At 52.9% G+C, this 12,940-nt stretch overlaps 1 long non-coding RNA gene across 2 annotated transcripts; it reads right to left on the bottom strand.

Annotated features, from left to right (window-relative positions):
- Positions 1-403: 403 nt before the first annotated feature.
- On the bottom strand, positions 404-12,496 carry LOC122701768. 2 transcript variants are annotated; one of them, XR_006343119.1, is made up of 4 exons: positions 12,306-12,496; positions 9,399-9,578; positions 3,454-3,589; positions 404-2,003 (listed from the first exon to the last, which is right to left on the bottom strand). It is a non-coding gene; the product is annotated as an uncharacterized LOC122701768 (long non-coding RNA). The 2 variants fall into 2 exon arrangements; XR_006343118.1 differs by lacking the exons at positions 404-2,003; positions 3,454-3,589 and adding an exon at positions 4,848-5,310 and having other exon boundaries at positions 9,234-9,578.
- Between the last annotated feature and the right edge of the window lie 444 nt (positions 12,497-12,940).

Below are 12,940 nucleotides of genomic sequence, written 5' to 3'. Positions count from 1 at the left end.
GTCTCTGCTCCTCCTTGCAGTGGCCCCCAGAGACTCACGCACTGGTGTTGCCAGCTGGAGCCAGGAGGGTCATCCTGACCCCTGCAAGGCTACACCAGAATGATCCACAGCCCCTGGATCGTGGAGGAATGTGAACTTCTTTCCAAGATGGCTGTGGAGTCTTGGGTTGGGGACAAGACTGGTTTCATCTCGGTTGTCCTTGACCCAGAGCCCTGCTTCTATTGAACACCAGTTTGGAGACAGTCTCGGCTCCTTGCTCAAGATACCTTAGTCCTCCACCACTGCCGCCCCGATGTGGAAATCCTTTTCCTTAGCTTCCATCCCCAATCCCACTCACACCAGGCATCTGTGTGGGTAGTAGGTTTACTGACAGTTGGAGAGGCAGAGGCATCTGCTTTGTAATTATAGGAATCTGTTAAAATCCCTCCCCCTAGATGTCTGTCTGCCATCTCTGCCCTGCCACTCCCCTTTCCCCCTCCTCCTCCCACCCCTCAATCCTGCCTCTGTCCAAGCATAGCAGCCCAACTCCCAGGGTCCTGTTCTCCAGAGAGTCCAATCGATTTTCTGAAGCAGGAGGATTCACTTCTCAAAATGAGGGTTTTTATCCCACTGCCCTGGTACCAGACTCATCATCACAGAAGACACAGTTAGTTCCTGACAACGTCTTGCTTTAGGGGCATCCAGAATTGAACGGAGCACAGATCCAGACATCAAGGAGCCCCAGGATCGCGGAAGCCCCTCAGAAGACTTCCTGGGCAGAGCCGATGGGAGATGCTTTGAAAAGGGACCCACGGTACAGACTCAGGGAGGATGGATGAGGGCAGCTCCCTCTACTTGGAGGAGCCACAAAGCTTCACCAACGAGGTGATGGGAAAGTCAGCCTTGAAATTTTCACCCGCGGAGGAGGCAGCTGAGACAGAATCCACCACTGAGTCCCAGCTCACTCTGCACTGTTGTTGTCAGATTCTGTGTCTGCCTCCATCACCAGACTGGGAGTTCCTGGAAGGTGATCTCCTGTTAAGGGCCAAGTCTCAGTACTTCTCAGAAGGAAAAAAGGGAGGAAGATGAGTAGGGGTGGGACCTGCCGTAACAGCGAAGGATGACGGGCAGCATCACCCTGTGTGCTGCTGAGCGCCAGACCTGATGCTCCAGGTGGGCTGGAGCCAGATCTCAAGGCTGGTGACAGTCTGGCTAAAGGAACTCCCTCCTTAGGCCAACGGCCAATAAAGGAGTTTTAAAAGCAGAATTTTGCTGTGGTTTTTGTTAACTTTTCATTTTGAGGTATTTCAGACTTTCCAAAAAGTTACAAACATAGTACGAAGAATTCCTGTATAGTCTATCCAGGCTGTCTAAATATTAACATCTTACACAATACGATGATCAAAATCAGGAAACATTCTGACCTAATCAAAACCCTTACTTGAATTTCCCAGGTGGTCCCACTCCTGCTCTTTTTTCTGATCCAGGATTCAATGGAGGATCACTTTGCTTTTAGTTGCCATGAGGCCATACATAGTCTTCTTGAATCAGAAACAGTTTCTCGTCTTTGTCTTTCATGACCCTGACACGTTTAAACAGTACCGGCTGCTTGTTTTCTAGAATGCCTCTCTATTGGCATTTTCTGATGCTTCTCCACCATTAATTTCAGGGTAGGCATTTTTGGTAAAGATACCACAAAAGCAGGTTGTATCTTTGTCACTGCATCATATCAGGGGGCACGTGATGTGTTTGTCTTTGATATTGCGGATATTAATTTTGACTTTTGATTAAGATGTCTGCCAAGTTTCTCCAATGTAAAGTTGCTATTTTCCCTTTCCCACTAATAAGTGTCCAGTGGGGAGGCTACTTTAAGACTCTAAATATCCTGTTTCTCATATACTTTTTTGTCCATCAATTTTAACATCCATTCATGATTCTTGCCAGAAAAAATTTGTAGTGTGGTATTTGCCAGATGGTGGTTCTCAAGTCCATCGTTCTTTCTACATGTATTAGTTGGAATTCCACTAAAAGGAAAAGAAAAGTAGGGTATCCACTCAATGGAAAATGGTCTGCAGGGGTCAAAATAACCTGCTGTATACACTGTAGATCATGTGCCAGATAAGGGACTTGTATCTAGGATATATATATATTAAAAGAAAAAATTCCTTCCAACTCAATAATAAAAAGATGAATAACCCATTTGGGGGATTTTTTTCTTTTTTCTTTAATATTATTTTATTTTTGGCTACACCTGCTCTTCATTGAGGCATGCCGGCTTTCTCTAGTCGAGGGGATCAGGGGGGCTACACTCTAACTGTGGTGTGAGGGCTTCTCATTGAGGCGGCTTTCCTCATTGCAGAGCACAGGCTCTAGGGCCCAAGGGCTTCAGTGCTTGTGGCGCATGGGCTCTGTAGTTGTGGCACCCAGACTTTTCGCTGCCCTGTGGAATGTGGATTGCATGGCATGTGAACTATATCCCAATAAAGCTGTTATTTAAAACACACACACAAGGCTTCCCTGAGGGCTCAGGGGTAAAGAATCTGCCTGCCAATACAAGAGACACGGGTTCGATCCCTGAGCCAGGAAGAGCCCACCTGCCAAGGAGCAACTCAGCCCATGCACCACAACTAGTGAACCTGTCTGTGCTCTAGAGCCCGGAAGCCACAACTATCAAACCCAGTACACCCTCGAGTCTGTGCTCCTCAACAAGAGGAGCCAACGAGAAGACCCACACCGCAACCAGAAAGTAAGCCCTGCCCTCTGCAGCCAGAGAGAAGCCCGCACAGCGACAAAGACCCGGCATAGCCAAGAATAAATAAATAAATAAAAGTATTTGAAGAATAAAAATAAAACACACGCACAATAGCAGCAACCCTCTTGCAGCCTCAGGGGAGGAAGAGGCCTCCACATACCCGCTCAGCCCAGCCAGCTCCACTCCTGCCTCCAGCAGCCGCTCTTTCTCTGCAAAGGTTACTTGCTCCCAACAAGCCAAGCAGAAAAACAGCACTCTCAGGCCGAGCCAAGCCAGCACCAACTGGACAGAGTTTCTCACGATTCAGACTAAGGAGATTCAAAGGACTTCCCTGGTGGTCCAGTGGCTAAGACTTCCACAGCAGGAGGCGAGGGTTCTATTCCTGGTCAGGGAACTAAGATCCCCTCCTCCCCCAGAAAAACACCACCCCAAATTCCCATCCTAGACTAGAGAGAGTCACAGGTGCATTTTGATCAGCTATCTCTCCCCTCCCTGGTGAAATATCCTGAGCCAGACTGTGGTTTTGTGACTAGAAGTCCGAGGTCATGAATCAACATCATCTACTTATCAAGGCCAAAGGCTGCGGTCACCGAGACTATAAAAGGAACAACTCATATTTCTTGGCGCCTTCACGCCGGAGGGCTGGGCCACACCCCAGGGCCCACGGGGGGCTGTGCACACATGAACCTGCCCGACTAACCACACGCCGCCCGGGGCCATACCTTCCCCGCCGCCGCCACGGCTGTGCCACTCGGAGCCTGGCAGTCTAACTCTCCACTCGCTGGGTCAGTGACTCCTGGTGGGTGATTGAGGCCGGGCCAGGCCAGTGCTGGGTTCTCTGGCTTTGGCTCTGTTGCTCTTGTTTGGGTAATATTGTAAAACACAACACCACGAGAAGTGAGAGAAGTGGGAGATGGGAGTTAAAAAGTATAAACTTCCAGCCATAAAATAAATAAATTTGGGGGATGGGATATACAGTGTAGGGACTATTGTTAATCATACATTTGGAAGATGCTAAGAGAATAGGTCTTAAAAGTTTTCATCCCAAGACTTCCCTGGTGGTCCAGTAGTTGAGACTCTGTGCTTCCACTGCAGGGGGTGTGGGTTCAGTCCCTGGTCAGGGCACTAAGATCCCACATACCATGCAGAGAGGCCAAACAAAGTTTTCATCCCAAGAAAAAAAATTTTGTAACTAAGTGGTGATGGAGGTTAACTAGTCTTCTCTTGATGATTACATTGCAATATATACAAATATCAAATTACTATATTGTACACCTGAAACCAACCCAGTGTTATAGGTCATTATATCTAAAACAAACAGAAAACACAACTCAAATCAGGACCCCTTCCTTGGGTTAAAGCCCCTCCCAGGATAAAGACAAGGTTCCTGAATTTGGCCTGGTGTGTCTTCTGGAAACCCTGCCAGCTCGGGGACTTCCCAGCTCATGGCCACCACAGTCTCCTCATTTCCTGGCCTTATTTCAGCTCCTCCAATTCCCCTGTCCCCTCTTCCCTCCAGGCCGCTGGACAACCTAATAGTTAATTCACTCTGTCTTGAGTCTCCTGCTAAAGAGACTTTACGGAAGCCTTCTCGGATGCCCCATGACTCCTGCACATCTTTCTGACTCTGGTCCGCATGTTAATGTCGGTGAGATTTTTAATGTCTGTCTCCCCACCCAGGCTGTGCACCCCCTGAGGGCAGAGGCCTGTCTGCTTCACCCTTACTGACACCCACCACAGCTGGCCCAGAGCCTGGCCCATGGCAGTGATTCAAAAAGCCTCGTAGGACTTCCCTGGTGGTCCAGTGGTTAAGAATCTGTCTGCCAATGCAGGGGTCACGGGTTCAACTCTTGGCCCAGGAAGATTCCACATGCCGAGAGGCAACTAAGCCCATGAGCCACAACTACTGAGCCTGTGATCTAGAGCCCGTGCTCCACAGCAAGTGAAGCCACTACAATGAGAAGCCCAAATGTAGGAACTAGAGAGGAGCCCCCGCTCGCCACAACTAGAGAAAACCTGTGCACAGCCACAAAGACCCAGAGCAGCCAAAAACAAAAACAAGAGGGAAAAAAATGTCAAAAGCCTTGTAGACAGGACGAACGAATGTTGTTTTAAACTCTCCATGAAGCCCATTCTCACGTTCAGCTTCCTAAATTTTCCCATTCTCCCCAAACACAGATCAGATCACAGCCCTTCTGTGCCTGGAACCCTCCAAGGGCTTCTTGCCGTGAGGATAATAAAATCCAAACTCCTTGCCTTGATGGACAGGGTCCTGCACAGCCTGGGCCCTGCACCTCTCTCTTGGATCATTAGGGGAAGGCCCTGGAGAGTGATAAGCGGAGAAAGGTCTTGACTTCTGACCTGCCACTTTGACCTCTTTATGCCCTCTGACCTCTCCAAGTTCATTTCCTCCTCGTGCCAGATCAGTCAGAAAAGAGGGCCAGCACTGAGCAGGAAGAGTCACTTGCCAGGCGCCCAGGGGTCTGCTCCCCTGAGAGACAGCAAGAGGTGGACGGTGGGCACCGGCTGTTCTGGTGCAAAGGAGCGTTTTATCCCCGACGTTGTTCAGAACTGCCGACCTGCGGTGATAACAGAGCAAGCCGACTGAGTCACTTTTGTTGTTGGGACTAAATTCTCTACAGATGAGGCACTCCTTCAACGCCTGCACCCAGGGTCCCCCACTTGGCATGTCACTGCTTTTGGGGACCACGTCCACCATTCACTCCCCTCTCCATCAAGCAGAGGAAGAGGGGGGCTGCAATCTCCAGCCCACCCCTTAAGGGCGGTCTGATGTAGGATGAGGCAGACACAGGCATGGATTTTATGTCACCCCACAAGGCTGGGCAGGACAGTCATTTCCTGCCAGGTAGGGAAGTGGGGACTCAGTGATGTGATCACACTGCAGGAATTCACGCAGTGACAGGCTCTCTGGATCAGGGCTTGGGGAAGGGTTCTGCCGTCCCCATAGGATCTGTTGGCTTCCTCTGTGATAAGCACGGGCATTCTGGATCCTTCTTCTGAGCCCTTGTAGAGGTGGGGAGGATGCTGGGCGATGGTGCTGACAGAAGGGGACGGGGCGGGGGGTAGTAGGAGCAAAACAGGAAGAGCCTCTGAACATTCTTCCTGGCTATTCCCTCTCCCGGGCACTCCCTTCGCCCCTGACCTATATACATCTCACCCTCATATCAGGGAGGCCGAGTTCTCCGTGTTTTTCTTCGGTTGAATAAACTGGGCCAGAGTTATAGGCAGTGGGGAGTCAGCTGGTCAGACTGGAGGTGGGGGCGGGATGAGAGGGTTCTGTGCCACTTTCCTTGTTGGTTCCACTCTGCATTCCTAAGCCTCTGTGCCCCCCAACAATGGAGCTGGAACAAACGGCAGCAAGAAGGAGCTGCAGGGGACTTCACTGGTGGTCCAGTGGCTAAGACTCCGAGCTCCCAAGGCAGGAGGGCCCGGGTTCAATCCCTGGCCAGGGAACTAGACCCCAAACTAAGAGTCTGCATGGCACAACCAATGATCCAACATGCCAAGATGAAGACCCCACACAGCCAAATAAATAAACAAATATTTTTTAAAAAAAGAAGAAGAGGCAGGATAGGGGCCCTGCTCTCAGAAAGGGTCTGGTGAGAGCCCGAGTCATCGCCAGTTCGGCAGTGGAAATCCTGTGACCTGTAAAACTTCATCAGAAACACCAGGGAAGGAAACCCTGCCCAAACAGGCAGAGAAACCTTGGCCAGGAAAACAGACTTCTATTCCACTTTCTGCAGGGGGATTCAAGACAGATCCGGGTGCTCACATCCAGCCCTGGTGAGGGGCCCACCACTGGCCCAGGCCTGAGCACACACATTTTGATTCACTTTGTCCTCAAACCAACCCTTGGAGGGGAGGACCACTTATGCCCATTTTACAGATGGGGGAACTGAGGCTCAGAGAAAGGCTATAACTCTCGGAAGGAAGCCAGGCTCTCAGCCTTCTAGCCCAGGGCTCTTTTCAGGGAAACACAAACTCTGACCTTCCCAGCCCACCCTCACTACCCTCACTGGTTCCCTACACAAGCCTTCTCCCCTCCATGTTCTCAGCAGAGAGAAACATGATCTGATCGACAATTTTTTTTTTTTTGATTGACAAGTTTTTAACTACTCGGGCTGCTATGTGAAGGACAGAGGGATGGCAGGTAGAGGGACTGTGACTGTTCCAACATGCAGGCAGTAGAGGACGGCAGAGGAGACCGGGGTGGTGGCCGTGGAGATGGCGACCAGTGGATGAGGTACATCTTGGAGCTGAAACTTACACAGTGTAATGTCAAGTTAGAGCAAAAAGGGGTAGGAGTTGGAGGCGTCAGGACCCCAGATATCAACCCCAAGTTTCTGGCCAGAGCAACTCGGTAGAGGGTGGCACTATTTCATTTTTAAAATGTGGCTACAAACACATGGATCGAAAGATCTGAGTTCCCCAACCAGATATTGCACCAACCAGATATTGCACTTGGCAGTGAAAGCAGCAAGTCCTACCCACTGGACCACCAGGGAATTCCCAGTGGTGATATTTCCTGAGAGGGGAAAGAGTAACAATTGAGATCAGGACACAGGGAATTGGGCCCTGACCCCTGAGCTTCCCTGATAGCTCAGACGGTAAAGAACCCATCTACAATGCAGGAGACCTGGGTTCGATTCCTGGGTGGGTAAGATGCCCTGGAGAAGGGAATGGCAACCCACTCCAGTATTCTTGCCTGGAGAATCCCATGGACAGAGGAGCCTAGTGGGCTACAGCCCATGGAGTCGCAATCAGAGATGACTGAGTGACTAACACGACCAGCAGCAACATTCCTGGAGTTAGATAGGAAGAGGTGTTGCGGCTGCAAGCTGTGTGGTCTGGCTCAGCGCTGAGTGCCAGTGGGTCAGAGGGTGGATGAACCACCAGAGGGGCCAGATGGGGGCCAGATGGGCATGTGGGTGCTGTTACTAGGGGCCTGAACCTTGGAGTCATGCTTAGAGGACCTAGGAGGTGAGATTCTCCATGTAGAGAGACCTCACATCTTGCTCCTCCTCCTTGAAGGTCCAGGAGAACTCCAGGGCCACTGAGGACTTCCACTGACATTCCTGCAGTCTCAGGGAGAGAACAGGCATTGGCGCAGGCAAGGGGGATCGAGGTGGCGTGGAGCAGCCCCTGGAGAGGAAGAGAGAGGGAGGCAGGGTGGTGTGGCCTGGGAGCCCCTTCCTCAGTCTATTTGCACAGCTGTCCAGGCCTAGCTGGGCAGAGTGAGTCATGGGCCACCGTCTACCCCTCCACCTCCTGGGGAGGGTGCCTGGTTAAGGCAGGGAACTCAGTGACCGAGTCCGGGCCCTGGGGACCCTCCTCCTTTCTCCCTCCTCCCCTCCCTCCTCCCGTGCTTCTCGGAGCCCCTCGCAGAGCACCCCTGCACCTAGAATGTCCTCTCCTCCCTGCTCCCTCCCTGCTGCCTCCCAAGGCCTAGATCCCTTTCCCCTCCTTTCTTGGACATTCCCCACCTGAACGCGTGGCCCTCTCTTTTCTCCATGCCCACCACCCCACCCCACATCACAGCCTGTATGAGAGCATCCACTTCCGGTCCCGCACCAGATGGTGCTGGCTGAGGACACACCCTGGCATCTTTTCACCCTCTCACCCTGCACATAACTAGGTGCCGAACCAATGTCTGGTGTGTTCAGTTAAAAGTGCTTGATTTGGGACTTCCCTGGCAGTCCAGTGGTTAAGACTCAGCGCTTCCATGGCAGGGGGTACGGGTTCCATCCCTGGCCAGGGAGTTAAGATTCCACATCCCGCATGGTGGGGCAAAAAGATAAATAAAATTTTAAAAATAAAATAGAAATAAATAATAAAAAATTTTAAAGTGCTTGATTCCTAATTCTCAAGCTCTGATTAAGACCTCTCTCTCTCTCTCTCCTTTTCCTCTGAGATGATGGTGTCCAGGCTGGGGGTGGAGGGCTTCTTCTCTAGGAAACTTGCCCCAGCTCCAGATGGTTAAGGAATTTTTTTTTTTCCTCACCCAGCTCCAGGTCTGCAAAGTGCACCACTCAGCCTTTCCTCAAGCCTTGCTGAGCCATGGTGCTCACCATTTGGCAGGCACCAAACTAGCCTCTCAGCCTGAGTTATCGTGGTGAGTCCCCTCAGCACCCCCATGACATGGTTGAGGGGGTACATTCAGAAAGGTCAGGGGACTCCGGAGGGTCACTGACTTCCCAAGGACACTCAGCAACCACACAGTGACCTGTCTGGCTTCGGGGCCCCTGCTCCCAGTCTCTCTGCCTTCACGTGCCACTTGGAGGGACCTGGGCAGGACCCAGAGCATCACGGGAGGAGATGACATGACAGTCACTCCGCTCCCCAGCCCCGCCCCCTGGCAGGTGTACCTCAATCCCCCCTCTGTGACGCCCCCATCCCAGGCCAGAGAGCCGAAAGCACAGCGTCTCCAGCCTGGGACAGAGAGATGCAACCCTCACATCGACACCAGTAACGGTTTACCCACTTGGCTTCCTGTTAGGTTTTGTTCTTCCTTCCCCGAAGGGGTGTCTCTTATCTTAAACTTCTTAGGGGGTTTTTGGTGCTGGTTGTTTACTATTCAGTGACAGTTGGTGCCAGAACCAGCCTCTTGGGACAAGCAAGGCGGAGCCAAGCAAGTCCCCTCAGTCACCTGCATGGCTGCAGGGTCCACGTTGGAAGGGACACGCCAGGGCCCATGCAGTCAAGGACCAAAGCCCCATCCAGCTGCCCTGCCATGTCAGGCTCCGTCTTCCACACGGGGTTGACTTGGGCGAGTGGAAGTGAGTTGGCCTGTCCTGAACTCCTCTGGCTATGGGGAAGAGGCAGGGAGCTGCAAAAAAAAAAAAAAAAGAAAAGAAAAAAATCCACCAAGTAGATAACTAAGATGCACTGGGTCTCCTGAGCTCAGGGACTTGTTATGGTCTGTGAATTAGGAACTCTGGGTTCTTTGTGACAAAGCAAAGTGAGAAATTGGCTACAGAAACTTAAGCCTCCTACTTCCTTGGGTAAAGACCTCCTGCTGCCAGGGACTGGGAGCTCCATCGGACCCCATGGCCCAGGTCTAATGTGTGTCCTTCATTCTCCTGGGCTCCACCTTGTCCATATCAATCTGCACAGAACCCTTGGTGGTCTGGGGCCGCATCCACACCTAGCCATCCTCATCTCTCCCAGACACCAGAGCCCTTCCTCAGCCTCACTCAGCACTGCCAGGCTGCCCGCCCTTCCTCCTATCAGCTCCTGTCCCCAGATGCCCACCCACCTAAGATACACCACTTCCTGACCAAACATTACTCTGCCTCTCACCCAGGGAGGCTAGGGTCTGGATCCCTGATCACTGGAGGTCAGCCAGCTCCCAAGCCCCCTGAAATAGCCCTCAGGGCCTGTCCAGGGTCCACGTTCAAGGTTGACCCAGATCTGGCTAACCCTGAACCTCTGTTCAGCTCTCCCAACCTGTGCAGTGTCTGAGCCGTGTAAGAAACAGAAGCGATGAGTGAAGAGAGGGGTAGAGCTGAGTCGGGTCCAACTGGAAGAAACTCCCCTACACCAGAGACGGAGGCAGGGCCTCGGACTGGGTTGGCCAGACTCTGACCAGGGATGGAAAAGGAGATTTTTTTTACTTGTTATCTTGAAACAGATTCCTTCTGCCAGGGAGAGCTCATGGAACCAGACCCCTGGAGTCTGGACTTTAGTTCAGGTAGCAAAAACTCAGGGGAAGGGCCCAGATGGAATTGCAACAGCGTGACCACTCTAGAATTCTGGGATTCTGGAAAGAAGGCAGTGCCTAAGAGAATCATGGAATTTCTCAGATGTTGCCACAGATCACGGCCATGTAGCAGGTGAGGTGTAAATAAAAACACAACGCCCGAGGAGGGAGACGGTGTGAGAGCTCCAGGTGGCCGACTTCAGTGCCTCTGCTGCCTGGCTGCCCCTGCCCCCCCCAACACACACGCACACACACGCATGCACAAACACATGTGCACAACCAGGCAGGGAAGTGCTACCCGGGAGGTGATTGAGGGAGGACAGAGACAAGCAAGGGACGGAGAGACAGCTGAAAATGCAGAAACTGGTCCTCACAAACCCCACTGTGAAGACACACGTGGGGACCGCAAATGCCCAGGACCGTGGGTAAGATGGGGACACCAAGGCCTCAGGGAGTGGAAGGAAAACTGACTTGTTTGAAAGTTTCTGAAGCCACTCATCCGCCTTCCCAAACAAACGTTTTTTGAGCATTTCTAGATTCCCTGGTGCCTACAGTGCAGGAGACTCGAGTTTGATCCCTGGAGGAGGGTATGGCAACCCACTCTAGTATTCTTGCCTGGAGATTTCCATGGACAGAGGAGTCTGGTGGGCTACAGTGATGGGGTCGCAAAAGAGTTGGACACGACTGAATGACTAACACTTCACTTTCACTAGGTTCATAGTCCAGCTCAGAGCTAAGAGCACAGACTCTGGGGCCAAATAGCCTGAGTTCAAATTCTTGCTCTGCTTCCACCCCTCTGCCCTCACCGCCCTCCGCCCCCCGATTTATGTTTACTCTTAGAAAATACATATCACACAAAAGCTACCCTCTGAAGCATTTTTCAAGGAGCACTTGATCAGCCTGTGCAAAGGGACGGTCTGTGCTTCTGACTGCACCTAGCAATACGGTTTCCAGTGCTTTCTGTCTCCTGCTGAGCAGAGGCTGGGAGGGACATAGTGCTGTGGATAGAAATCCTGGGACCATGGGCTTGTCCCAGCTAAGCCTCTCTTGGGCGAGTGGGCTTCCTGTGGGGGGGGGGGGCAGTCCCCAGGGAAGAGTCCCTGCACTTCACTCCTGCGCCTCCCCAGCCTCCCCTCTAACTTTGAAAAGCTCAGAGGTTGGCCCACCTGCAAAGTGACTGGGGGAGGGGCTGGGGCTGACCACCCTGAGATGCAAATCCCCAGGGGGAAGTTGATGAGTGGTGGGGATCAGGGCTAGGGGGCTTTAGGGGAGCCAAGGCCTGAGGGAGGGAGGGCTGTGATGAAGACCTAAGAGGTGAGACTAGCCAGAGATAGGAAGCCTGGCGGGACAAGGTCACCTCTCCCACTGAGAACGGAGGGTCCGCTGCTCTCCCCTGCAGGGACAGAGCGGAGACTGTTCAGGAAGGCGGGTTTGGCCTCGCTCAGGAGAGAAACGCTCACCCAGAAGACGTCCTGGGCTCTGGAATGTGGAGGGAATGCAATGACAGGGGCCTGGCAACCCGCAGGAGGCGATGGGGGCCCCGCCCAGTCCCCACCCAAAGCCTGGTCCTTCTCCTTCCACCAGCGACACTCACAGGATCACAGGTGACTAAAAGGGGACTCTCCGAATGTCCCCACTGGAAGGGCCCTTTAAAAAAAAAAACCAAAAAACGCAACCATCTGTGGTACAGACTGGGGGAAACTGAGGCTCAAAGAGGTGGTCCCAGGCCCTCCCCACCCCCACCCCCAGCCCTCCACCCCACCCCCACCCCGCCGTGCAGTCCTGCTCTGCCCCGCCAGGCAGGTCCCCTAAGGGAAACCCTCTTAAAGAGTTTTTCCTTTCGCGTGAACTCACCGCCTCCATCCAGCGGCGCGGTCTCAAAGGTGAACATCCCTTAAATGCGTTACAGATGTTCTCCTCGCATTTTTGGCTACCGCGGCGCGGCGCGGCGCGCCTGGAGCGGAGGCGGCCACCGCGCGATCCAGGCCGCGTTTTCCGTCCCGCCCGCCAACTTTTTCAAGCTGTAGTTATTTGATAATGATTTTTTTTTTTTTAACCTCTCCCAATAATTGTTATCCTCCCCGCCCGCCCGGTGCAGCTCAGGTGATGGGCACAGGACTGCAGACGCCTCCTCCTCCTCTGGGTGCGGAGCTCCCGCCCCAGGCGAGAAGCCACTGTCCGGGCGCCTTCTGCAAAGCCAAGGTCGAAGTCCGTGTCTGACCTAGCCCGGCCGGCAGGACGACCCCTGACTGCCCACAGTGAGGCCTCTGCAGAACCCAGCACCCTCCCCCTCCCCTGCTTCCCACCCGCGCCCCCCCCTCCCCGCCTCCCTTGCAGCCCACTGTCCAGGAGATATGGCTGTCTGATGGATGGCTGAACAGAGGGTGTGCTGGGCCCAGCGTTCCATGCTGCAAACATTTATTAGGCACCAACTGTATTCACAGGCCCTCGAGCAGAGTGCTGGCCTCAAACACAAGCAAGATCAGCCT

The sequence above is a fragment of the Cervus elaphus genome, chromosome 10, assembly GCF_910594005.1.
Source record: "Cervus elaphus chromosome 10, mCerEla1.1, whole genome shotgun sequence".
Lineage (NCBI taxonomy): Eukaryota > Metazoa > Chordata > Mammalia > Artiodactyla > Cervidae > Cervus > Cervus elaphus.
This window is presented reverse-complemented; position numbering and strand designations above follow the sequence as displayed.